The sequence below is a fragment of the Muntiacus reevesi genome, chromosome 8, assembly GCF_963930625.1.
Source record: "Muntiacus reevesi chromosome 8, mMunRee1.1, whole genome shotgun sequence".
Lineage (NCBI taxonomy): Eukaryota > Metazoa > Chordata > Mammalia > Artiodactyla > Cervidae > Muntiacus > Muntiacus reevesi.
This window is the reverse complement of record NC_089256.1, coordinates 7,530,363-7,556,075: the sequence shown is the minus strand read 5'-3', so window position 1 is coordinate 7,556,075 and position 25,713 is coordinate 7,530,363. Positions and strand designations below refer to the sequence as shown.

General features: G+C 40.9%; 1 long non-coding RNA gene and 1 other non-coding gene across 2 annotated transcripts; one reads left to right on the top strand and one right to left on the bottom strand.

Annotated features, from left to right (window-relative positions):
* Window positions 1–6: 6 nt before the first annotated feature.
* LOC136173550 (uncharacterized) lies at window positions 7–24,975 on the top strand. The gene is made up of 4 exons (XR_010664244.1): window positions 7–32; window positions 5,099–5,191; window positions 14,512–14,647; window positions 24,962–24,975. It is a non-coding gene; the product is annotated as an uncharacterized lncRNA (long non-coding RNA).
* Window positions 20,880–20,981, bottom strand: LOC136173854 (U6 spliceosomal RNA). Its single transcript, XR_010664330.1, has one exon. It is a non-coding gene; the product is annotated as a U6 spliceosomal RNA (small nuclear RNA).
* Window positions 24,976–25,713: the final 738 nt, after the last annotated feature.

The following is a 25,713-nucleotide window of genomic DNA, read 5'->3' as shown; positions in this document are numbered from 1 at the left end:
AGACACCAGGAACCCCCCTCAGCTGCTCCAAGGTAAGCTATGGTAAACTTGGTCCTAGGCTCATTTGGGGCCACCTAAAAGAAAGAAACTTTGTTTTGCAATTAAAGGTGACCTTCCCAGTGATCCATGGAGATTCTTCTTCCTGAGAATGTGTGGGGACAGAATAACAGGTCCCCAAAGATGTCTCTGTCCTAATCTTCAGAACCTGCAACTACGTTAGCTCACATGGCAAAAAGATCGTCGTAAGAGGGAGGCAGGCAGTTAGAGTCTGACAGAAGGAAGTGTGACAGTGGAAGGAGAGGTTGGAGTGACGTGAGGAAGGGTTCATAAGCCATGGTGGCCTGTAGGAGCTAGAAGGGACAAGGAAACGAGTTCTTTTCAGAGCCTCCAAAAGGAATTCAGGTCCACTGACACCTTGACTTTTGTCTGTAGGAGTCATTTTGGACTCTGATCCCCAGAACTGTAAGATGATACACATGTACTATTTTAAGCCACTAAGTTTGTGGTCATCTGTTACAACTGCTTTGGTTCCTGGTAAGAGCTGTCTTCATGGCCAGCTGATGGCCACCCTCTTGCTATGTCCTCACAGGGCCTTTCCTAGGTGTGTGCAGGCAGACAGAGGAAGCTCTCTGGTTTCTGACAAGAGCACTAATCGTGGGCTTCCCTGGTGGCCCAGTGGTTAAGAACCCAGCTGCCAATGCAGGAGACATGGAAAGATTCCACATGCTGCAGGGCAGCTGAGCCCACGAGCTGCAACTAATGAAGCCCGTGTGCTCTAGAGTCTATGCTCCACAACAGGAGAAGCCACCACGATGAGAAGCCAAAGCATTGCAACTAGAGAGTAGCCCCCGCTCTCTGCAACTAGAGAAAACCCGTGCACAGACTCCCATGGACTGTACAGTCCATGGAATTCTCCAGGCCAGAATACTGGAGTGGGTAGCCTTTCCCCTTTTCAGGGGATCTTCCCAACCCAGGGATCAAACCCAGGTCTTCCACATTGCAGGCAGATTCTTTACCAGCTGAGCCATAAGGCAAACCCAATGAAGACCCAGGACAGCCAAAAAAAAAAAAAAAGAGAGACCCCAGAGTTCCCTTACTCCTTTCACCTTGTGGGATTATAGCAAGAAGACAGCCATCTGTGAACCAGGATGCAGGCTCTCACCAGACACTGAATCTGCTGGCACCTGGATCTTGGACTTCCCAGCCTCTTCCGAACTGTGAAAAATAATTATTGTTTATAAGCCACCCAGTCTATGATGTTTTGTTATAGCAGCCCAAGCACATTAAGACAAAGAGTACACACAAACTTCCCAGTAGCAACGTTTGTGGGAATGTGGATGGTTTCTTAAAATGTCCAGATTCTCACCTTTCATAATGACCCAGTACCTGTGGTTGGTATCATTGGTCACAACGAACATTCTACTTTGTGAAAGAAAGGCACGCCTGTCCACCATCCAGTGTCTGAGCAGAGTATCTCCCCTAGGGTTCAGAAACAAAGAGATAGTTCAAAATATGAGTGCAAGTGTTTAAAAAAAAAAATGCATGACTCTAATGAATCAGCAATAAATCATGTTTTACAGGTCGCATGGCTCCCAATTTTTGCTTTTAACAAAATTGAAGGAGAACTGAAGTTATAAACAGACAGATCATTAAAAAAATTTTTTTTTGGTCAATCACTATATAGTTTTTAGCCCATAACTCAGGAGTTCAAGGGCTTCCCTGATGGCTCAGCAGGTAGAGAATCCCCCTGCAATGCAGGAGACACAGGAGACATGGATTCCATCCCTTGGTCAAGAAGATCACCTGGAGGAGGAAATGGCAACCCACTCCAGTGTTCTTGCCTGAAAAACCTTGTGGACAGAGAAGCCTAATGGGCTATAGCCCATGGGATTGAAGAGTCAGAAATGACTGAGCAATTGACACACACACAGGAGTTCAAAGAACTGAATAATACTGCTGTGATAAAACTCTTAGGATTTATTTGAATTTTAGATGGAAATAATTAATTATAAGTATGTTCCATCCAATGTTTAGGATACACTTAAAATGATTATTCTTTGTTTATCTGACATTTAAATTGACATTTAATTGGGTGTCCTGTATTTGGAGGACGAGAGAGAGTAAACCTGGCAATCCTATTATTCCATTCCCATTCATATGAATAAGATTTCTCAGCAGTTACAACTATAGCAATAAAAAAGAGAAAAAGCACTGATGCTGAAGTCGACTTCATTTCAGCAGTGATATTCTTTAATAAATACATGAATTAATTATAAAAATAAATAAAACAGCACCATCCATCTCTTTGGGAGAGGTGGTCAATAAAATTTTATTTTTGTATTTAATTAGGATTTATCAAAATATATAAAATATATCATGTTCATCAATTGCATACATCTAAACATAGAATCCCAGGGATGGGGAAGCCTGGTGGGCTGCTGTCTATGGGGTCGCACAGAGTTGGACATGACTGAAGCGACTCAGCAGCAGCAGCTGCAGCAAACATTGAGTAATAACTACAGAAGACTTTTTAATACTTTAGAGGCTTATGATTGCAGCAAATTTTTAAAATTTAAATCTTTGTAAATGAAACATTTTTTTTTACAGAGAAGTATTATAGAATGACCCATAAATGACTTTCAAATATAAAATTCTATAGAGTTATTAAAATTTAAATACCAGGAAAAAAGGGAATCATGTAAAGTGATTCAGTTACATATACATATATAACTTTTTTCAGATTTTTTTCCCTTATAGGTCATTATGAAATATTGATTATAGTTTCATGTACTATTCAGGAGGTCTTTGTTGATTATCTATTTTATACATAGTAGTGTGTATGTGTTAATCCCAAACTCCTAATTTATCCCTCTCCTCACCCTAGATTTTATTTTTAAATGTCAATATTTTCTATATGTTAGAAATTTCATTCTTTGAAATTTTAAAACTTATGATGAACACATGTAGATACCAAACTAAAAAGTTACAAGATTGTTTATGACTTTTCCATTTCCCTCTAGGATGTTATTGAAGGCAAAAATGTCTTGAGGCCAGTGTTTCATAAGGCCCAAATGTTTGATTTCCTTTCCTGTTCTGCGAGCTACTCCCAGGCTCCTAGTGACTTCTCGCCAGAGATGGGCACAGAAGCTTTCTGCTGCCGACCACTAAGGAGGCATGAATGCCTCACTATCCAATGACAAGTTTGCTTTCTTAATTACTTGTTGTAATGTATGAAATGCAATTTTAGGGATAACGCTCCTTCCTTCCTTCATCATATGTATGTGTGTGTGTGTTCACCTGTGTCTTTCCTTACACACATTAGAGCATAAAACAAAGATCCCTGCCCCTGAGGAGAGGGCTGGAAACACAGTGTGATTGTACCTGTGTATGTATGAGGGGTGCGGGGAGTCGGACAACTTTTAAAAAGCACAATAAATATATACCAGCTATAGTTTACTATAAGATGATAGCTTCTATGGAAAAAAGAAAAAAACAATCAAGATAAGTCAGTTTGGGAACCTGGGGAAGATAAAAATTGTTGGGGTGTGATTTTATTTTATTTTTATCCTCAAATGCAAATAGCTTTATAGTTTGCTAACACACACACACACTTTCAGGTGCAAATACAGCAATATGGAAAATTCTTAGAAGTGGAATTATAGAGCCAAAAGGCATGCGAATTTAGTGATTTTATTTTTATCTTAGCATTTATTTATTTGGCTGTGTTGGGTCTTAGTTGCAGAACTCAGGATCTTTGTTGCATGATCTTTCATTGTGTCACATGGGCTTCAGAGTGCGTGGGCTCAGTAATTGTAACGCAGGAGCTTAGTTAACCCCTGGCATGTGGGATCTTAGTTTCCCAACCAGGAATCGAACCTGCATCACCCTCATTGCAAGGCAGATTCTTAACCCCAGGACCACCAGGGAAGTCCCTAGAGTGACTTTTAAATAGACGGTTGCGTATAGGCTTCCTTGAAGAGGTGACATTTGTGAACAGACACAGGAGAGGAGGGAGCGAGCCTGCAGATAAATGAGGAGTGTTCCAGGAACACCCCAAGGCCTGCACACGAGGAGCAGCAGGTGCCTGGGCAGTCCCAGGGGCCAGGAGTCACGTGCCTGCCTTGTTAGCTAGGAAAGCACAGAGGAATCAGGACTGAGTCAGGACTTAGGTTTGAGAAGGATCGCTCAATCTGTGTGGCAAACAGACTTGGTGTGGGTGGAGGGCACAGAGACCTTCTGGGAGGCTGTTGTCATTCAGATGAGCGGTGGTGGAGAGAGGTGAGAGGGTTCCGCCCAGGTAAGACGAGGACAGCAGCAGAGGAGATTCTGCATCTACACTGCTTCCTGGTGGATGGGACGTGGGGTGTGAGAGAGGGAAAGAAGGGTCCAGAATGACCCTAGTGTGATAATATATCAGAATGTGTACTTATTTATTTTATAATTTTATCTATTTGTTTGTTTTTATTTTTGACTGTGCCGGGTCTCTGCTGCTGCATGTAGGCGTTCTCTAGTTGCAGCAGGCGGTGGTTCCTCTCTAGTTGCAGTGTGAGGGCATCTCACTGTGGTGGCTTCTCTTGAGAAGTTGTGGAGCTCTAGGGTGCTCAGGCTCAGTAGTTGTAGCGCATGGACTTAGCTTCTCCACGGCATGTGAAATCTTTCTGGACCAGGAATCGAACCTGTGTCCCTGACCTTGGAAGATGGATTCTTAACCACTGGGCCACTAGGGTTGTCTCCAATATATGTACTTAAATATGCCAAAAATGTGTTCTAATCTGATATGTTCTTACTAATTCCCGAGACTGGAGCTACTGGTATAGAGGGCAACTGTGGAACTGAAAGAAGGATTTACACATGGCCCTCAGGTTGGTTCTTCAGGTGCTGCCTGGTTGCATACTTTCTTCAAGCCTTTGAGGGGAGAAACATGAAAAAGACAGGACAGAAGCGAAGTCAGTGGGACAGATAATTCTCTTTTATGAGAAATACCTCTGCCCAAAGTATACATAAAATGAAGGCAATAAATGATATTAAAGAGTGTCAAAAATCCATGCATGCAACTTTGAATTATCATTTTTTTAATCTTTTAATTTTTTTCATACAGCCAGACAGAGAGGAAGTTCAACTTTGAACCAGATTACAGAGTCATTCAGGGCTGTAACAGTGAAAACTACCTCAGGGAAGAAAAGGAAAAAAGGTATTTTTGTGGTTGTTTAAACTATTCCTCTTACTTCCTTCATCTTGTAAATCACTTCCTCCTTTCATAGGCTCTGTGTAATTACTAAAGTAATTACCCCAAATAGAAAAACTCAAGTGGAGAAAAAGACTCAGTGTCTGATGGCTTCATATAAACGTAGTACTGAACAGCTTAGCCATACCCACCGAAACTATAACCACCAGAGGAATATGACTCTGCCACATTCAGCAAGTCCAAAAAAAAAAAACAATTATGGGAATAATCTGCAATAAACAGCAGGCAGGACCTGATAAATTCAGCTTGGAAACTCTTTTCCTATGCTCATTCCTTAGAGGTAGAAATGGAGCATATACCTTGAGAAAACCACAATCCAAAAGGACACATGCAGCCCAGTGTTTATTGCAGCACTATTTGCAATAGCCAGGACATGGAAGCAACCTAGATGTTCATCGACAGATGAATGGATAAAGAGGCTGTCGTACATGTATACAATGGAATATTACTCAGCCATAAAAAGGAATAAATTTGAGTCAGTTGTAGTGAGGTAGATGAACCTAGAGCCTTATCCAGTGAAGTAGGTCAGAAAGAGAAAAACAAATATTGTATATTAACACACATGCACACATATATATATATGGAATCTAGAAAAACAGTCTGCTGGACATAGCAGGGGAAGGAGAGGATAGGACAAACTGAGCATTGACACATATACACTATCATGTGAAGAATAGATAACTAGCAGGAAGCTGCTACATAACACAGGGATCCCAGCCTGGCACTCTGTGACAACCTAGAAGTATGGGATGAGGAGAGGAGGGAGACTCCAGAGAGAGGGAACATATGTAAAATCATGACTAATTCGCATTGATGCACATCAGAGACCATCACAACTTTGTAAAGCAATTATGCTCCAGTTAAAAAAAGGTGGAAACAGGGTAATTTAGAGGGAATTTCAAGAAGTCACCAGCTCCATAACCTCTGAGCAGGATTGAACTAAGAGAGAAGCTGTCCAAGTATTAACGCTTTGCACTAAATGGTAGGGAAGCAGGATTCCGTTCCCAGTACCCGCCCTGATGGTCTCAGCCTCCAGTTTTGCAAGTCAAGGACTTGTGCTCATAGCTTCCTAATTCCACTCTAGCTTTAACATTTTGAAGTTACGAGGAGACAGCACAAGATGATTGATCACTGGGTGTGTCATGAGCATTCTTGGGGAAATTCCTCGTGGAGGCTAACCTAAATTTCTGTTATTCTGTGTTAGTCCACTTCGTTGTTGTTTTGTAGTTTGTGGTAGTAGGCCCTTATGATGAAGCTTTTCACCCTTTGGCTTTCTCTTCCCCAATTTTAATCTGTTCTTGCGTGGTCTTTTTTTCTGTTCTTGAATTATCCTTGTTTCTTTTCTGTGAAATCTCACTGAATTTGAAAAAAAATATAATTTAGTGATCTAAAAAAGCCAGATGAAAAGGTAAAGTGAGAACAATTATCAGGCCCTAGCTCTGTTGTCTGATGTGAATATAGTCTTTCTGCTGAATAGTGACTCAACAGTCCTATCCCCTCAGATGTCATCCAGCCCAGTGTAAGGATTGTCCTCTGTACGGTGACCTGGCTTGGACACACTGATCCCCCTCATCCCCAGAGGAACCCCAGCCAACTTCTCTGAGGGCATCTTGGTTGAAAATATTCCCAAATGGCAACTGTCTAATAAAACAAATGATAACCTACTATGGTGCTCCTCCTCTCCCTTCTTCCTCTTGCCCTCTTTAGTAGATTTTCTAAAATCTACTAGCACCATTTAAAAATTTTTTTAAATTAAAAAACAATGCAGGACTTCCCCGGCAGCTCACAGGGGTAAAGAATCCACCTGCTGATGCAGGAGACATGGGTTCAATCCCCAATCCAGGAAGATTCCATACTCGGAGAAAGAACTAAACCTGTGCACCACAGCTACTGAACCAGTGCTTTAGAGCCTGGGAACCACAGCTGAAGCCCTCGCGTTCTATGGCCCGTGCTCTGCAACAAGAGGAGCCACGGCAACGAGAAGCCTGCACGGAAACTAGGGAGGAGTCCCCGCTCGCCACAACTAGAGAAAAGCCCATACAGCGGTGATGAAGACTCAGCAGAGACATAAATAAATAAATTTTTAAAATTAAAAAAAAAAAGCAATGCAAGCCACAAGCCTATAATCTTAGCTGGAACAAGAGTACGTGGGAGGGTAGACATGACAAGAGGGGTGGGTCACTTTAAGGAGGAATGCATGCCAGACCAAGAGTTTGGACTTAATCCAATAGACAATGGGAGCCACTAAAGTCTTTTGTCTCCCAAGGAATTCTGTGCCTGGGATCAATAGAAACCACTTTGTACCTAGTATTTATTTACTTTCTAGCCTCTTGTCAAAGTAGAGCGTTTCCATGCTATCCAGACTTCACAAAGCAAATTAAAAAACAGTTTCCTATACTGGATAATTATTTTCACAGTCATAGGATGTTTATTTGTCTGAGGATGAGTTTGGTCTTTGGTAGAAGAGTTCTACATGTTTCAAAATAGGAGTCAGATTGAGCTGATTTACATCAACCTCCTGGGTGAGGAGTCCAGATGGTTTCCATTTGGTCCCAATTGGAAACAGCCGAACTATTTTTATGCTGGCCTCTGTGGAAACGAGGCTTTTGGTCTGCTGCTTGGAAAGTTGAACACAATACTGTATGAGTCAAAACCCCCATTCAGAAGCCTAACACCCTTTCTATTCCTTCCAAATGAATGATTACAGGAACTTGACAACATCAGCTGTCACGTGGGTGAGGTCTGGCTTGGCCTACCCTAGTCACACGCTTGTCAGGTCCATAAGGATCCAGAGGATGACTAAACACTGAAAATCATTGAGAGGTCATCAGAAATAGTCATCTGCAAATAAGACAGCTCCCCTGTGCCCCATTCAGCTTGACATGTCATGTCACTTCAAGGCCCTCAAAGTTCTCAGAAGACCCAGCAAGGACTTAGGAGTGCTCTGTCCCCTGGGTCTGCTTCATTTCCCAGCCCAAGCCCCACACCGTAGTTCCCAGGATTGTCTTAACTCTCAAGGATTTAGGACTGGGAGCCCCAGCATACGACTTAGATGTGTTCAGGGAGCGAAATCTGACACGTGCTCAGTCTCCAAGCTTGCATGTGCATTCAGTTGTATCTGATTCTTTGCACCCCCGTGGACTGTAGCCCACCAGGCTCCTCTATCCATGAAATTTTCCAGGCAAGAATACTGGAGTAGGTTGCATTTTCTATTCCAGACAGACCCGTGCTATAGTACTAAAGCCACTCAGGTGGCAAATTCACTTCCCCAAACTATATATCATTGCCACAGACCATAGGAATGCTAGTGACTTTAAGGAATGCAAGGGTCAAGTTCAAAAGTCAAGATGTAATCTTCAAAACAGTTTTATTAGTTCCAAGTCAGGAAATTACTGGTTATAATCCAGAAATTGTTCTACTTAAGATTTTATCCTGAGTGATAGCTAGACAATGGAATCTTTGTGGACAGGTTCCAAGGTCCAAGGTGTGAATCACCCAGCACTAATTACACTTTGCTTCCTTAAGTCTTGCAATCAATAGGATTTATATTCTGGCTGATAAACCTCTGGTAATCACGCAGAAAATCACACATACTCCTTTATGGAAAGAAGCTGTTTTAATAAGTTAAGAAAAACAAAAGCCAACTTCAAGAAGAAGGTCCTACCGGGACCTGGCATCCACAGATGAACATTGAGTAATGGTTCACATTCTGATGCCCACCGAAATGTGTGATACCCATCTGTTGGTCTCAGAAGATGCTAGATGGGAATTTCTGGCTCCATGAAAATTTACACTTGATCTTTGGTGTGGGCTTATAGGGGAAACAGAGCTCTCACTGGAAGGAATGGGGCTTCCCAGGTGGTGCTAGTGGTAAAGAACCTGCTTGCCAATGCAGGAGGAGAGAGAGACACAGGTTTGATCCCTGGGTGGGGAAGATGCCCTGGAAGAGGGCATGGCAGCCCACTCTAGTATTCTTGCCTGGAGAATTCCACGGACAGAGGAGCCTGGCAGGCTACAGTCCACAGGGTCACAAAGAGTCGGACACAGCTGAAGCGACTTAGCACAGCACAGCCCAGCAGCTGGAAGGAATGAGAAGAGGTTCATCAACTTTGAAAGAGAGAGCATTCTAGGCAAAGGGAACCAGGTGAGAAAAGGCTCGGGGGTGAAAGTGCCTGGAGCGTTCAGCATCTGGAAAGTGTGACATTCCCTGCAGAGTGGTCAGGGGAGAGGGCTGGAGGCCAGTGGACACGAATGGCCAAAAGCCACCAATGTTGTTAAGGAACGGGACTTTCTTCTGTGTGCAGAGAGGGAGCCATGATGCATTTGAAACAAGACAGTGACATAATAAGAGCTGGATTTTTAAAAAGAATCTCCAGCAGCTTTGCAGCACTTGTTTTAGAGTTGGACATTGGAACAATGGGAGACTAATTTGGAGGCTATTACAGTAGATCAGGCAAAAGAAGATAGAGGGCAGAACTGAGACTGCAGTGATGGAAATATATAGTCTAGATATATTTAGGAGGGAGAACTGACAGGACCTAGTGAGGGTGTTAAGAAAGGTTCTGGAATCAGGAAAAGCTGGGGAATCTCAGAGAGTAATTGAAGAAAAAATGGGAGGAAGCTGCAGGTAGGGCAAATCTACATTGCATCTGTGGTATGACTCCCTGGTGAGGCACACAGTGGTCAGAAACATGTATCTGACCCTCAGGGAGGCACTGGCAGAAGTGGGGACATTTTATACGTGGAGGTTCTCCATCAGGTTGTACCCACCCAAGGATTTCAATGACACACACTCCAGAAATGAAGCTGGAAAGCTAGGCAGTAATATTTGCTGTGCACTACATGACTCTACAGTCATTATTCCACCATGCTTCCCAAGTCAGTCTTCACAATGCATTTAGGATATGAGTGCATGTGTGTGTTCTAAGTCGCTTCAGTCGTGTCTCTTTGCAACCCTATGGACTATAGCCCGCCAGGCTCCTCTGCCCGTGGGATCCTCCAGGAAGAATACTGGAGTGGGTTGCTGTGCCCTCCTCTAAGGGATCTTCCCAACGCAGGGATCGAACTATGCATCTCTATGTCTCCTGCATTGGCAGGCAGGTTCTTTACCACCAGTGCCAACTGGGAAGCCCAGGATATGAGTATTATGATCTATATGTCAGCGATGGGGACATTTAGGTTCAGAGGAGTTAAGTGACTTTCTGGGGAGTCACACACTATTTTTCAGAGAGGTTTCAAACCTGGAGATTCTTCTCATTTCAGTACACCACTCTGTCTCAGGCACAGCAGGCATCACTATACCACTACTAAGGTCTCTGAGGCAGAGGAGGGTCACGTAAAGTGGTCGTTGTTGGTGAGCTTGTTTTTATTTAAAGAAGTGTAAGATTAGGTAAAACTAGGTTGGAGTGAATACAACTGGGGTGGATCAAGTATTACCAGGAGCTGAGCATGGACTTACTCTTACTCCAAGGAATTTGTTTCCCATTCAAAGAAAAGAATTTGGTTCTGCTTGAAATTTAGTTAGGGTCTTGGAGCAGGAAATCCCTGACCTAAGGCAGCATTAGCCTTCCTACCTTCTAACAGGCATGTGGGACTCCCTAGAGGTCTAAATTCTAGAGAGTGCCTTGGACTAGCATTTTCTAAACTGGTTATTTTTCATGGGCCCAGATGACATTATTACCTTTCTTACCACCAGCTGGAGTGAGATTTGGATTGTTTTACCCATGGGGATGCAAGCTGGACCAGGACAATCACAAGCTTGGGAGCCTCCTTCCTCTCCAACTGCACAGTTATGCCACGCTAGCTCGGTGCAGGGTGATGACTGACTGAGACCATTTTGTTTCTTTCCTTGCAAAGCTGAGCAGCTGCACAGGAATTTGGCCTTTGGCCTTGGCCCCTTTGGCCTCATGCTTCATCACTGCTGCTTTCTGGCATGCCAGGAGGGGGCAAACAGAAATGAGTGCCACATGCAATCAGTATCCGCATTGTTAATCATTCTGGGTAGTCAGCTTCTCAAAGGCATTTACATTTGTGAAGATATGTCCAAACTAGAAAAATCATACTTTGTTCATGTTCATGAGTTGTCTCAAGGCACTAACTACACCAGGCTTGGAAATACAATGAATGGTGAGATAAAATTTTCTGCAACATGGTTACACTTATTCATTGATTCACTCATTTATTCAAGAAACAGTTATTAAATACCTATGGTGTGCCAGATACTGTGCTAGGACATTAGCACTGTTATATTATTCATAATGGCTGTCATTAGCTATCATTCTCATAACCTGAATGTAAGGACAAATGAGGTGTGGACCAGTTAGGCTTATCTTCAGTAAAACTAAAGGATGGGCTTGTTGTCATCCCTCTAACTATGTTTTGAAGGAAAATAAATCCTATTTCCTTCAGTAACTCAGCAGATTACATTTATATCCAAATAAACCAGTTGAATCTTTTTTAAAAGCATGCTTTTATTTTTAAACTGGCAAGTTGGAATGATCTGATGTCCACATTTGTCATCTTTCCCTAAAAAGTCAGTTATCTTTCATGACTTGAAAACATACCCTGAGTTATCATCCACTCTCGTCTCTTCCTTGCTCTTCCCACACAGTAGGTAACGTACTGCCTCAGCTTCATGAGGGTAGTAAGTTCTGTCTCTTTTGCTCTCTGTTAAATTCCCAGCAGCTAGAACTGTGGCTGGCACATAATAGGAGCTCAAAAATATGTGTTGAATGCTGAATGAATTCAAGAACAGAAGAGTCCCATCCAGCCCTGGGGTTAGATTCTCAAGTCAGTATGTCAGGCAAAATTAGTGTGTAGCTAAATGAGCTTTTTTTTTTTTTGATGCATAGCTTGTGGGATCTTAGTTCCTGACTAGGAATTGAACCCCAGGCCATGGCAATGAAAACGCTGAGTCCTAACCACTAGAATGCCAGGAAATTCCTTAAATAAGCCTTTAAAATCTCCCTTTTCATTTCTTCATTCTTTCTTTCTTTCTTTTTTGGTCAGGCAGCATGTGGGGATCTTAGTTTCCCCACCAGGGATCCACCCCACACCCCCTGCATTGGAAGTGCAGAGTGTTAACCACCAGACCACCAAGAAAGTCCCTAAGTGAGCCTTTATAATCCTCTGAACTGCCAACACAAGACAATATATAGATATATGTTAAATCTAAGTTCCACGCGTTTTCTTTCCTGACTTTGGAACAGGTCATTGGTTTTCAGCCAAGCCTCTCGTGAAGTAGTTGGCTGGGATTCCCAGGGTCACAGTGCCCACAAAGCATTTACCTACAAACTCTTGGAGGCCCTGGGGGAAGTGATCAGCTTCCTAACTGGAGATTCAGCTGTCTCATCTCACTTACGAGTGGATAAACCAGGATTATATCTGTAACTCTTTTCTCTTTCTCCATCCCCTTCCTGTTTTTTTTTTCCTTTGCCAAACTCCTAAACTTATAAATCAAATGTGAATATGATATTGTGAATCAACTGCACTCCAATAAAAATTAAATACCCCCCAAAATGTGAATTTTGTGAAAGCTATATAGAATGAGGGTGAACCAGACTCCAGGATCACTGAACTCAGGCAGGATGATTCTTCCTCCAAATTTGTCCTTCTAGAACTCAAAAAAATGTGATAACTATGCAGGCTCTTTTAGAAGGCTGAATCCTTGTATTAAGTTGGTGCAAAAGTAATTGCAGTTTTGCATTGTTGAAATTTGCCATTTCATATTGGAATACATTCTTAAATAAATGTGGTTATGTTATACATCATTTTAATATGTATTTCTTTTTGTTTATTTGTCAATGACTTATTACTAGCTGTTCATTTCATATTTATTTTAGACTATGGAAATTATGTTAGACAAAAAGCAAATTTGAATGATTTTCTTATTCGAGTTCAAAATGAGTCATAAAGTGGCAGAGACAAGTCACAACATTAACAATACATTTGGCTCAGGAACTGCTAACATACAGTATTCAAGAACTTTTGCAAAGGAGACGAGAGCCTTGAAAATGAAGAACACAGTGGCTGGCTATCGGAAATTGACAGGGACCAACTGAGAGGATCATCGAAGCTGATCCTCTTACAACTATACGAGAAATTGTCAAAGAACTCAGTGTCAACCATTCTACAGTCATTCAGCATTTGAAGCAAATTTGAAAGGTGAAAAAGCTTGATAAGTTGGTGCCTCATGAGCTGACCACAAATCAAAAAGTCATCATTTTGAAGAGTCGTCTTCTCTTATTCTACACAACAATAATGAACAATTTCTCAATGGGATTGTGATGTGTGACAAAAAGTGGATTGTATATAACAATCAGCAATGAGTACCTCAGCGGTTGGCCCAAGAAGCAGCTCCAAAGCACTTGCCAAAGCCAAGCTTGCACTCAAAAAAGGGCCATGGTCACTGTTTCGTGGTCTGCTGCCTGTCTGATCCACTACTATTCTCTGAATCCCAGCTGAGAAGTATGCTCAGCAAATCAATGAGATAATCCAAACGCTGCAACACTTGCAAAATGGCACTGGTCAACAGAAAGGGCCCAGTTCTTCTCCATGAAAATGCCCAACCAAATGTTGCACAACCAATGCTTCAAAAGTTGAATGAATTGGGCTACGAAGTTTTGCTTCATCCTCCATATTCACCTGACCTCTCGCCAACTGACTACCACTTCTTCAAGCATCTAGACAACTTTTTGCAGGGAAAATGCTTCCACAACCAGCAGGAAATAGAAGATGCTTTCCAAGAAAGAATTCATCGAATCCTATTCACAGATTCTTATGCTACAGGAATAAGCAAACTTATTTCTCGTTGGCAAAAATGTGTTGATTTTATAATGGTTCCTATTTTGATTAATAAAGATGTGTTTCACCCTAGTTATAATGATTTAAAATTTATGGTCCAAAACTGCAGTTATGTATTCACCAACCTGATAAAAGGGCTACCACTTCTTCAGAATCAACAGACAACACCTTCTACTGAGAAATTTCCAGAGATGTTAATTTTCTCTCTAGCCAAAGTAAAGGCAACAATTTAAATCTTAAATGAGATTTTTCATTCATAGAGAGCTTGCGATTATAAAGAAAAAGGATATTCTGAGTATTTTTTAAAGGACTTCTTAAGTTATATGCATTTCTTTCACTATGTTGCTAAATGCATCTACTCACACAAGTTAGATCAGTATAATCTTAAAAACTAAAATCAATTAAGGTGGTGAAATGGGAGAACTATTGCCTAAAAATAATCAAATACTCTGATCTTCCTACAGGAATCAAGAAAAAAATTAAAGATTTGATTGAAACTGGTCCTTGGTTAGTGAAGCTGTATTTGGCAGATAATGGCATAGATGGAAAGGGAAAAGAAGGAGAAAATGACTTGTTGGAATTCACTCAAATATTAACATGGTGAGTTGAAAATTAAAATGCTTTACTTGTTCACCTTCCAAAACAAGGTGCTTGGGTTAAATCATGGGGACAATCATTTAATTGCAGCTTGTTAGTGGTGCCAAGTGAGATTTTCAGCTGAGAGGAAAGCAGTGATCTGTCTTGTCTTTGGTACCTGATCTGTGGGAAGGCCTGAAATCATAAAAATGACATGGCAGATAGTTGTATGTTAGCCCACAAATGGGTCTTGAAGACCTCATTAGAAGCCCCATTTTAAAAAATTGACAGCTAAGGCAAGGCAAGAGGTATGACTTCCAGATTTTTCTTCCCTATGGTCAGGATATAATGTAAATCTAAGCAATGTGACGTGAGGAAGAAAGGCAGCCTACTCAAGAGTGGACACTCCTTTGTGTTTGATTACAAAGTTGTCCCAACCTCCTTAAAAGGAGAAAGAGCTATTCTCAGAAGTTTTTAGAAAACAGAATATTCCTTGCCCCTTTTATCTTCTCACCCTTGGTTGTCTCCCTGTCCACTCTCCTGAAAATGCATACCCAGTAGGCCACGCCATAAGTGAGCATGTGAAGCCCTGTGAGAAAGCTTTCTGGATTGGCTCTAGGCTATACCATTTTAGGACATAAGTACTTATAGCATCTTGGGGCAATCAAGGGCAATAGAGCACAGCCAAGATTTGGGGCTTGAGGGCTTGATTGAAAGCTATTTTTAAAAAATAATTATTTGTATATTTATCTGTTTTTGTCTGCACTCCTTCGTTGCTGTGCACAGGCTTCAATAGTTGTGATTTGCAGGCTCTAGAGCTTAGCCTCAGTAGTTTTGGTGCAGGGGTTTAGTTGCCCCATGGGATATTGGTTCCCAGATGAAGGATCCAACCCACATCTGCTGTGTTGGCAGGCTAATTCTTAACCACTGAACCACCAGGGAAGTCCCTATTTATAAAGTAATAAATTCTTTCTCTAATGTATTTCCTTATTCAGGAAGGATGAGAAGATTTACAACTTGGATAGCTTTGCTGGTATTTTTTTATAGTAAATATATTAATAAACTTAGTTTTGTTAACCCGTAATACAGCACTAGATTTACTATATTGCTAATGTACTATCCTTTTAGTATATTGCTAACATTTTGTTAAGCATTTTTGCATTGGACTTCCCTGGTGGTCCAGTGGTTAAGAGTCTGCCTGCCAATGCAGGAGATAACAGGTTCAAGCCCTGGTCTGGGAAGATTCCATGTGCTATGGGGCAGCTAAGCCCATGTGCCATAACTACTGAGCCCACACTCTAGAGCCCGTCCTCCGCAAAAAGAGAAGCCACCATGATGAGAAGCCCTCATGCTGCAGCAAAGACTAGCTCCTGCTCACCGCAACTCAAGAAAAGCCCACACACAGCAGTGAAAACCCAGCGCAGCCAAAAAAGATTTTTTTTTTATTAAAAAAAGAAAATAATTTTTGTATCTATGTTCATGAAGGATGTTAGTCTATACTTTTCTTGTAATGTCTTCAGCTGGTATTGCAGATCTGGGTAATTTTGGCCTCACAGAATGAATTAGGAAATGTTTCCTCCTCTTCTACTTAATGAAATAAGTTGTGTAGAATTGGCATTATTTCATCACTAAATATTTGATAGAATTCAATGGTGAAGATATCTGGACTTAGAATTTTCTTTATGGATAGATATTTAAACTACAACTTCAATTTTTTAATCGATAGATGGCTGTTTTGGCTTTTTTCTTTTTTAAGTAAAACTTTGTGTCTTTTCAAGAAATTTGTTCATGTCATTTAAGTTTTCTAATTTACTGGCATCAAGTTATTCATATATTTTCTTATAATCTTTTTCATGTGGGATCTGTAGTGATATCTCTTCTTTCAAGTTTGAAATTGTTGATTTGTTTTCTCCTTTCCAATTAATCTGATTGGAAATTTGTCAGTTATATTGATCTTTACAAAAAAACAACTTTTGGCTTTTTCTAATGTTTCTCTTTATTTAATTTTCTTGATTTATTCTTTTTTTAAAAATTATTTCTTTTATCCTGCTTACCTTGGGTATAATATGCTCTCCTCTCTTTCTAGTTTATTAAGGTAGAAGTTTAAGTTATTGACTTTAAACCTTTTTAATTCAAATATAAATATTTATATTAATGCTAAGTATACTCAATATGCTAGCAAATTTGGAAAACTCAGCAGTGGCCACGGGACTGGAAAAGGTCAGTTTTCATTCCAATCCCAAAGAAAGGCAATCCCAAAGAATGCTCAAACTACTGCACACTTGCACTCATCTCACACGCTAGCAAAGTAATGCTCAAAATTCTCCAAGTCAGGCTTCAGCAATATGTGAACCGTGAACTTCCAGATGTTCAAGTTGGATTTAGAAAAGGCAAAGGAACCAGAAATCAAATTGCCAACATCTGCTGGATCATCAAAAAAGCAAGAGAGTTCCAGAAAAAACATCTATTTCTGCTTTATTGACTATGCCAAAGCCTTTTACTGTATGGACCGCAATAAACTGTGGAAAATTCTTTAAGAGATGGGAATACCAGACCACCTGACCTGCTTCTTGAGAAACCTGTATAAAGGTCAGGAAGCAACAGTTAGAACTGGACAAGGAACAGACTGATTCCAAATCATGAAAGGAATACATCAAGGCTGTATATTGTCACCTGCTTATTTAACTTATATGCAGAGTACATAATAAGAAACGCCGGGCTAGATGAAGCACAAGCTGGAATCAAGAGAAATATTTCTGGGAGAAATATCAATAACCTCAGATATGCAGATGACACCACCCTTATGGCAGAAAGTGAAGAGGAACTAAAAAGCCTCTTGATGAAAATGAAAGAGGAGAGTGAGAAAGTTGGCTTAAAGCTCAACATTCAGGGAACTAAGATCATGGCATCCAGTCCCATAACTCCATGGGAAATAAGATGGGAAAACAGTGGAAACAGTGGCTGACTTTATTTTTCTGGGCTCCAAAATCACTCCGATGGTGACTGCAGCCAAGAAATTAAAAGACGCTTACTCCTTGGAAGAAAAGTTATGACCAACCTAGACAGCATGTTAAAAAGCAGAGACATTACTTTGCCAACAAAGGTCCGTCTAGTCAAGGCTATGGTTTTTCCAGTGGTCATGTATGGATGTGAGAGTTGGATTATAAAGAAGGTTGAGCACTGAAGAATTGATGCTTTTGACCTGTGGTGTTGGAGAAGACTCTTGAGAGTCCCTTGGACTGCAAGGAGATCCAACCAGTCCATCCTAAAGGAGATCAGTCCTGGGTATTCATTGGAAGGACTGATGTTGAAGCTGAAACTCCAGTATTTTGGCCACCTGATGTGAAGAGCTGACTCATTTGAAAAGACCTTGATGCTGGGAAAGATTGAGGGCAGGAGGAGAAGGGGATGATGGAGGATAAGCTGATTGGATGGCATCACCGACTCAATGGACATGAGTCTGAGTAAACTCCGGGAGTTGGTGATGAACAGAGAGGCCTGGAGTGCTGTAGTCTACGGGGTTGCAAAGAGTCAGACACAGCTGAGTGACTGAACTGAACTGAACTATTCTTTTGTTGCATCCTGCAAATTTTGATATATTGTATCTTTATTTTCATTCAACTCAAGCTATTTTCTAATTGCCCTCTTGATTTTTTCTTTGACCTATGGGTTATTTAGAAGAGTGCTGTTTAGTTTTCACATATTTGTTAAATTTTCATATATTTTTCTTTGGTTGATTTCTAAGTAAATGCTGTGGGTAGAAAACATACAAGTTTTATGACCCAATTGATCAAAATTTATGATCATGTAAATCTTCCATGTGCACTTGAAAAGAATGTGTATTCTGCTATTATTGGAAGAAAATGTTCCATAAATGTCAGTTAGGTCAAGTTGGTCAGCAGTGTTGTTCAAGTGTTGTAACGTCTGCTGTATCTTTACAAATTTTCTGTTAACTTGCTGTATAAATTACTGAGATAGAGAGAATTGTGATTTTTAAAATGTCAACATGTCAGCAAATTTGGAAAGCTCAGCAGTGGCCACAGGACTGAAAAAGATCAGTTTTCATTCCAATCCCAAAGAAGGACAATGTCAAAGAATGTCCATACTACCATACAATTATGCTCATTTCATATGCTAGCAAGGTTATGCTCAAAATCCTTCAAGCTAGTCTTGAGCAATGTGTGAACCAAGAACATCCAGATGTACAAGCTGGGTTTCAAAGTGGCAGAGGAATCAGAGATCAAATTGCCAACATTCCTTGGATCATTAAGAAAACAAGGAAGTTCCAGAAAAACATCTACTTCTGCCTCATTGACTATGATAAGCCTTTGACTGTGTGGATTACAACAAACTAGAAAATTCTTAAAGACATGGGTGTACCAGACTACCTTATTTGTCTTGAGAGAAACCTGTATGTGGGCAAAGAAGGAACAGTTAGAACTGGACATAAAACAACTGACTGGTTTAAAATGGGAAAGGAGTACAACAAGGTTGTATATTGTTACCTTGTTCATTTAACTTATTTGCAGAGAACTCATGCAAAATGCCAGGCTGGATGAATCACAAGGTGGAATCAAGATTGCTGAAAGAAATATCAACAGTCTTAGATGTGCAGATGATACACTTTAATGGTAGAAAGTGAAGAGGAACTAAAGAGCCTGTTGATGAGACTGGAAGAGGACAGTGAAAAAGATGGTTTGAAACTCAACATTAACAAAAGCTCAAGTCTGGGCATCTGGTCCCATCACTTTATGGCAAACAGAAGGGAGAAAAGTGGAAACAGTGACAGGTTTTTTTCTCTTGGGCTCCAAAATCACTGCAGACAGTGACTGCAACCACGAAATTAAAAGACACTTGTTCCTTGGAAGGAAAGCTGTGACAAACCTAGACAGTGTATTAAAAAGCAGAGACATCACTTGGCCAACAAAGGTCCGTATAGTTAAAGCTTTGGTTTTTCCAGTAATGTACGGATGTGAGAGCTGGATCATAAAGAAGGCTGAGTGCCAAAGAATCGATGCTTTCGAATTGTGGTGCTGGGGGACTCTTGAGAGCCCCTTGGACTTTAAGGAGGACAGACCAGCCAATCCTCTAGGAAATCAACCCTGAATATTCATTGAAAAACTGATGCTGAAGCTGAAGCTCCAGTACTTTGGCCACCTGATACAAAGAGCTGATTCATTGGAAAAGCCCCTGATGCTGGGAAACTTTGAAGGCAAAAGGAGAATAGAACAGCAGAGGATAAGATGGTTAGATAGCATCACCGACTCGATGAACATGAATTTGAGCAAACTCCAGGAGAGAGTGGAGGACAGAGGGCCTGGCATGCCGCAGTCTATGAGATTGCAAAGAGTCAGACATGACTTAGAGACTGAACAACAACAACAAATATCTCCTTGCAGTTTAATCAATTTTACTTCATGTATTTTGAAGCACCGTTATTAGGTGCTTAAGGGTTCTTAAGTCTCTTGAAGAATTGACCCTCATTATCAATTTGAAATCCCTAGTAATATTTTTCTCTTCTCTCTGGTCTTATTCCCATCTCTGAAATCTAGCTTGACTAATATTAATATATCCACTCCAATCTTCTTTTGATTGATATTAGCATGATATATCTGTCTCTGTCCTTTTACTTTGAGCCTATCTATATTTTTTATCTAAATTCTTATAAACAGCATATAGTTGAGATCTTATTTTTTAAAAAAAACCTATTTGGACAACCTCTGTCTTTTAATTGTTGTTTATCTAGACAGCTGTATTTAATATGATTATCAATATGACTGAATTTTAACATACCATCATGTTATTTGTTTTCTTTGTCTCATGTATTTTTTTGTTCAATTTAAACTATGTTTCTGCCTGTTTTTTGATTAATATTTATAATTCCATTTTTATCTCTTTTATTGTTCCATTAGCTATACTTGTATTTTTTTAGTGGTTGCTCTAATGTTAACACTATTCATTTTAGTTTATTACAATTAACCTTCAAGTAATATACTATTTCACTTATAGTTTAAGAATCTTACAACAGTACATTTCCATTCCCTCTCATTCTTTGTTTTACTGTTATCATATATTTTACTATTATAAATGTTATAAATCCCCAAACATATTATCATTACATTTATTTTAAGCAGTTAATATTTTCTTAAAAAGAAGGGAAAGTGTTTTATACTTATTTACACATTTACCATTTCTAGTCTTCTTCTTTCCTTTGGATGTATCCAAATTTCTCTCTAGTATCATTCCCCCCCCCCTTTTTTTTTTTTAACATTTTATGTTTTTGTGCCTCATCTTTGTGCAGGGGCCATGCTAATCTCTATTGTTCCAATTTTAGTATATGTGTTGCCAAAGACAACACTAGTATCATTTTCCTTTTATCTAAAGGACTTTCTTCATAGATTTCTTATAGTCCTGACCTACTTGTGATGACTTCTCTGAGTTGTAGTATGTGTAGTATGTTTGCCTTCATTTTTCAAGATTTTTTCCTGGATGTAGAACACTTGACTGACAGTTAATACTTTCAGGATGTTGCTCCACTGTCTTCTGCTTCCATTGTTTCTGAAAAGAAGTCTGAAGTTACTTTTTATCTTTTTTCTTTTGAACATAATTTGTCTTTTTCTTTATCTGCCTTTAAGACTTTCTCTTTACTACTCTAGTGACCTACAACATAAACTCATAAAGACAGCTTAGACCAAATTTAATATCTATGGTCCTTGTATCATTCATCTTCTCTGGGGCTTTTTAGCCTCACTCTATATCGTGTGTTATTTTCTGGTGTGACTTCTGAAGTAAGCTGCATAGTCACCTCAAGGATAGCTCCCCTCCATATTTCTTTATCTGCAGGTCTAACACTCATTTTCCTTCTTCAGCTCTATGATAACTGACAGGCTGGTGCCCTGGAAGTAGAAGCACCATCTTCACAACCCTCCACCCACACTCTGGCAAGTCCAGTTCTGGGCCAGCTGTAGAGCAAGTTGGAGGATGAGCAAACAGGCTCCAGGAGAACTTTGAAGAACAGATTTATGGCTCCTCACCTTTTATCATTGAATGTCCTGAGGATTTACAAAGGAGGAGCTCAGTGGATGAATGAGGAGGCAAGGGACTTGTGAGGGGGCCTGCTAGCAAAGTCAGCTTCATGGGTCTGCTTAATTAAATGTTTACTTGGGGTGCCTTATGCATATGCATTTATGTTGGGGTAAGGTTTGGTGATGGAGATCATGGGACACTAACCAATTGCCTGCCTACTGGCACTATGCACCCTTGGTAGCACCTGGGTCTAGCCTCACCTTCAGATTAACTGATCCAGGGTCAAGAGATATCATGCCTTTTGTGTGTAATGAGTCTTTACCTAGCTCTGCTGCTTAAGCCTACCCCCAAAAGGCAGTATCAGAGGATTTGACTTCAAAGCAGAAACTCAAAGGCTGGTTTGGGTGCAGGAACCCTGCTGGTTCCCCATCTCATGAACCACACCTCCCTCTGACCAGGATTCCTCTAACAGTGGTCTCTAGGGCTGACAGAACAATACAATTACTTAAAGCTGGCTGTCAGATTTTACTTTCTGCTCTGACCCCACTAGACACGACAACAGGAAATGACTACAGAATTTGCAGGGACCTAGTGCAAATGGAAACTCATGGGCCCTTGTTCAAATATTATTAAGAATTTCAAGAGGATGACAGAGCACTAAACCAAGTGAGGAGCCCTTCTGAGCACAGGGTCCTGTGCAGCTGCTGGCCGTGTGTGACAGGGTTATAAATACAACTTAACAATGTGCACCAGGACCAGGAATTCCTTTTGCATGCTTTTTTTCTTTTTTTTTTTAGTTCTGACACTAAATACTTAGATCTCTTTGTTCTCTTTTTTAAACTGTAAATATTAAGAACTACTGAAAATTAAAACATTTTCTTGGTATATTTGAATCATACTTCATGGTTATTTTCAAGCAAACTGCCTACTTTCACATCCCTGTGTCACAGTTTAATCTCAGGCAAGTTAAATAGCCTCTCTGTATTTCAGTCCCTCATTTGTAAAATTGGGGATACTAACAATGTCTAACTAAAGAGATTGTTGTAGGGTAAATGAGATCATATATGAGGTGCTAAATATAGTGCCTCAGGCTCCAGCTAGCACCTCTATATGAGTTAGAAAAAGAGCCCCTTTGGGTACAGGAATTAAAAGGCACTTCCTCTCACCAATGAGTCAGAGGAAGTTATCCCTTCCAGGTCTATGCTTCATGCCCAGGACTTGGCAAACAGACCTTGGCTGGCTTTCAGCCCACTCATACCCTTGGAAGGCCCCTTTGTGCCAAGCACAGTACCTAAACATGTGGGTGGCCGTGATCGCATCTGATGCATAGTGAATGCTCCGTAAAACCAAAGCTCTTGTGAGGCCTGTGTAGTATAGTGGTTAAATCCATGGCCTCCGGAATCAGTCCTAGGTATAGAATTGTTGAGTTGTAAAGTTTGTCTTCAACACCCTCCATTCTCCTTTGGTGCTTCTCTTTCTCCGTTTCCTCCTTGAAGCATCCCAGCTCTCCCTCATCTTCTCTGAAGGAATTGGACACAGCCAGGCAGTTCAGGAAGCCAAAGCCTGTCAAGTCTTGATTAGGCAGGCTGTTTCCTTGGGAGCGAGATCTTCGAGAGGCAGAGTCTGGCAGGACCATTCAGCCCTGGCTTTGAATTCTGGCTCCTCAATCAATAGAAAATGTGTACAGAAAGCAACAGAATGGCCTTGCATTCACTACTGACCCCGACTGAAATTTCATATCCCCAGCACATGGTTAAGGCTTAAAATTGTTTTATTGATAGTTATAATAATTTCTTTCAGAGTACAGGCCATGGGTTGTTTTTATTTTATTTATTTACTTATTTATTTAGTTTTGACTGCCATGGGTCTTCCTTCCTGCTTTCTTTAGTTACAGCAAGTGGGAACTGCTCTCTGGTTGCAGCGTGCAGGCTTCTCACCATGGTGGCTTCTACTGCTGCAGAGCACAGGCTCGGTAGTTGTGATACACAGGCTTAGTTGCTCCATGGCGTGTGGAATCTTCCTGGAGCAGGGGTCAAACCTATGTCCCCTGCATTGGCAGCTGAAGGGGATTCCTAATCACCAGAACACCAGGGAAGTCCCAAGACCATGTGTTAAATTGCTTTTAGTCCCTGCAATGTCAGGCACTTAATGTGCACTTAGTAACTATGCACCCAGAATTAATAGCATCATTGGTATTGCATTTTGCAAGATGCTTTCATAAAAATGGCTTCATTCTATTTTTCCACACCTTGTGAAATAGGCAAACTCATGCTTTTGAGGCCAAATTTACAGTTGAGGAAGGTAAGACCCAAGATGGCATGTGGCCTGCCCATGATCACAGGATTGACAAAAGATAAAAGCTGATCCAGAGCCCAGGACTTCAGATCCTAGGACCTCACCCAGATTCCATGCCCACTTACAATGCCAGAGATTCCCTAAGTCCACTTGGCAGGCCAAGGCCAGGAAATGAATGAAGTTTCAATGATCCTCAAAGAGACTAGAAAAATAAAGATAGGTAGAGTGTTCATTTTTCATAAAGCTAAACTTATTTCATTTAAAAAACTAACCTTGGGGGCTTCCCTGGTGGTCCAGTGGTTAGGAATCCACCTTGCAACACTGGGGATACAGGTTCAGTCCCTGGCGGGAGAGCTAAGATCCCACATGCTACACAGCAGCTAAACCCATGTGCTGCAACTACTGAACCCATGCCCCACAACTAGAGGGTCTGTGTGCCTCATCGGAAGATACTGCATGCCGCAACTAAGACCCAACACAACCAAATAAATAAACGTTTTTAAAAACTCAATTTAAAAATAAAATATCCTTTATTTTGAGACTGTACTCTTCCTAATTTTATATAAAAATATATGTTCTTCTATAGTGTTACTAGGTGAACGTTATTAGACATATCAAAAGTTGCCAAAGTGATGCTTATCTGTCCCCCCAGTCATCTGACGTTTTACTGGTGTGTAAGATCTAAAAGAGTGAGAAGCACTGTGCAATAACATGCCATATCTTTTGAATAAATAAATGCATGGAATATTTAAGGCAACTAAATCCTTATCGTACCAGCTTACTTAGGAGAGGCACCCAAAGCTAGAAAGATTAAATTGGGGGAAAAAACTGTATTCAGGATGTCTTCAGTTTCAAATTGGGTCAGTGCCGCATCTTTGGGAGGGAGGGGAGGGGGCAGTGGAGAGGATCTTAAAAAAAAAAAGGATAAAGGGCATACTCCAAAATAACTGGATTGCGTTTCTTTGTGTAACCATGCTTGGTACAACAGCATTTTGCTTTGTCACTTTCTCTGGTCAGCCTGATCAAATACTCTGCCCACTTAAAGGAGATTGACCTTGGAAACAATGTCCTGGGAGAAAAGGCTGCTGTTGACCTACTTGAAGCACTGAGAGCCAGAAAGACAGGTAGGTGTTTTCAGTTTGTATTCCCCATCACCTGTCCACATCCACTCCTTCCCAAATGCTGCACTACTCACAACTTGCTCCACTTTTTCCACTGAATAACTGGCTGGAGCTAAGTGATGACCAGGATCACTGTCACAGGCTGGCACCGTTGTGTGGCCTGTGATTTGCATTAAGTTCGAGTGCTCTTAGGATGTGATATGTAGGCTTTGATCTAGGTGATAAATGTTGAAACGAAATTTTCTCCATTGCTCTTTCTTTCCTCCTGTGCTCTTGAAAAGTGAAAGTGTTAGTCACTCAGTCATGTCTGACTCTTTGCAACCCCATGTACTGTAGCCCACCAGGCTCCTCTGTCCATGAATTCTCCAGACAAGAATACCAAAGTGGGTTGCCATTCCCTTCTCCAGGGGATCTTCCCCAGGGATCAAACCTGGGTCTCCCACACTGCAGACGATTCTTTACCATCTGAGTCTCCAGCGAAGCCCTGTACTCTTATCCTCACCTATTCTCTGAGGACTTGTCTCCTGTTCTCTATTCTTTTTCCCAACCTGACCTTCAAAGATTTCTCCAGGTATCAACTGGAAAACTAAACTAACAGCCCTCATAAGATTCTGATGTGCTTCCTGGATCATCAAAGCTTGGTTCAAG